This window comes from Bison bison, unplaced genomic scaffold, assembly GCF_000754665.1.
Source record: "Bison bison bison isolate TAMUID 2011002044 unplaced genomic scaffold, Bison_UMD1.0 scf7180017855577, whole genome shotgun sequence".
Taxonomy (NCBI): domain Eukaryota; kingdom Metazoa; phylum Chordata; class Mammalia; order Artiodactyla; family Bovidae; genus Bison; species Bison bison.
The window spans coordinates 8,976-11,457 of NW_011486150.1; positions in this window are offsets into that span (position 1 = coordinate 8,976).

Consider the following 2,482-nt stretch of genomic DNA (forward strand, 5'->3'; position numbering starts at 1 on the left):
GGCAGCATGCAGCCTGGCTGAATGCAGCTGAGACCCACGGTGAAGGCACTTGGAGTTCCCACTCACCAGACGTGAGCTTCCAAGTGTGTGAGCTTCCGAGCTTCGTGACACCACCAGTCTAGACTTCACTTTCAGGGGAGAGTCGAGTTCTGTGCTGCTGCTATTTCCCTGTACAAGGAGCAACCCCAAGCTCTCACGGCCAAGAAGGGCTCCCCTGAAACCACCTCTCACAAGTTACATCTGGGAGTGAGGACGTGGAGATCAGACTGCATGGTATGCTACACTTTATCATTCATTCCTGCCAAAGTGGCTTTTCCTCGCTATTTAGGAAGTAACTTGGAAAACGGTAACTTGCTCTTTCTAAAGAAGAGAGAACACACAGATCCCTCTGCTGGCTGAGCACAGGAAGCGGGGAGGGAGCCAGGAGCCAAGCTTCTTCCCAGGGCAAGTTCCGCCCCTGAGACCTCACACCCCAAGACCTCAATGGGATCCACAGCTCGGGCCTTGCCACGGAGACCCCAAAAGAGAGACAGAGCCGCACGACTCTGCTGGCAACGCCAGGCCCGTGTGAAGCGGCCTGGGACAGCCCCGACCTGAGACCCGGCCTGGCGAGATGCCAGCACGAGGCGCTCTGCCCCCCACCCATGCTGGACTTGGCCGTGACCCTGACGCGGCAGCCCAGCCCAGCCGCCCCTCCGCCAGAAACTAAGGCCACCAACTGGGAGAAGAGCTGCTTCGAGGCCGCCCACACCCGCTTCTCAGAAGCCAACCTGCCTTTCACCAAGTAGGTCGGCATCAATCACGAAAGGTTATCCGAGTTCACCTTAGCAGGAGACTTTATTTCAGGTAACTTTTCCCCCACCAAGTAACACCTACAGTTTTAAGGAACAGATGTACAACCTAGGGACTTCCCTGGCAGTCCGGGGGCTGGGACTCTGTGCTTCCCCTGCCAGGGGCTCAGATTCAATCCCTGGTCGGGGAACTAGGATCCCTCAAGCTGTGTAGCCAAAAATAACAAATAAAAGACACCACCAAAAAAAGAAAACGTGTAACACGGATGTAAATTTGGAATTATGCTACTCTTCTATGTGCCAGAGCAGAGAACAGAGTTTGGACCCAAACTGCCCAATCAGACATGGCTCTGCGGTGACATGCAGTCAGAGGACACATGGGAAGACAGCCTTCCTCTGGCGTGTGCAAGCATGTGTACAGACACATTAACGCCCCTGCACATTTATTGATAAAGTAAGCGGCTCACCCGTTTCACCTGGGCTGTGGGGATCCCAGGTCACAGCCAAGGACTCACTCGAACTTCCTCACTCGGGTGGACAGGTGGTGGGCTGGAATTCTGCAGGGCAAGAAAGGGATGCCCGGCCCTCCGCAGTGAAAGCAAGACAAACACGCAGCTGCCCGGAGGGCAGAAGGTCTGCAGGGCGTGACCCAGTCCCGGGACAGAGGCAGCGACTTCACCGCCACAGCTGAGACGCGAAAATCCCCGCCTTGGGAACATGCCTGACCCTCGAGGCGACGTGCAGGGGGCCCAAGGGGCACATCCGGCCCCACGTCCTGAGCGCTGGCCCAGCTGAGCACCCAGGGGCCGTAGTGCCGCGGGTCCTTGCTGAGCTTGGCAAAGGGTGCCCAGCATGGGAACAACCCCCACGATGCCCCACAGCCGACTGACCATGTCGGAAGACCCAGAGTTTGCCCAGAGGTTCAACAGGCCTGGGACATCTGGCCTGGGGGCCGGAAGCACCTCTCGGTCTTCCCTGAAAACCTTCCACCTCCTCTGACTGCAGCAGGAGTGAATGAGAAAGAGCTCGGAACATCACGGGTTCTGGCCTCGTCAAGGAAGAGGCTGGAAGGGCGTCTTCTCTCGATAAGAGGGCAGTTAGCCAGAAACCACTGGAAGCTTCTCCGCAGTGCGGAGTGGGGACCGTGACCCACAGAGCCAGCCACGACAACCTCACACAAACGTGGCCATAAAAAGCAAATTAGTTAATTACTTTATTACATTTTAGTGCTTTCTTAAAATAAATATAATAATATAATTATCAAACATACAGTGAGAAGTAAAGCACACGTGTGAACGGCATGTCACAGGAGTTCACTCAGGACTGTTTCAACACTCAGCACTGGAGAAACCGCACAGGCCTACCTATGTACAGACGACCCAACCGGCAGGGCGAGGCCACCGCGTCCCCTCCGTCCTCATGGACACGGTCACTCCCCTTTGCGTTGGAAATGACCAGTTTGCATGTTTTAACTTTTTCTCTCCGTTGAGCTTCAGTTTTTTTTTTTTCTTTCTGCAGTTTTGAGATAAATTCAAGTAACACTCCCAAGAAAAAAAAAATGTGCAAAACTAAATAAGTGACTCCAGAATGTCCCGGCGGTCGGGTCAGCGGGTCAGTCGCACAGGCAGCGTGTGTGCAGGCCGCGCCGGAAGGTCTGGTCCCGAGAAGCACCGGGGGCCGGCAGGAGCACC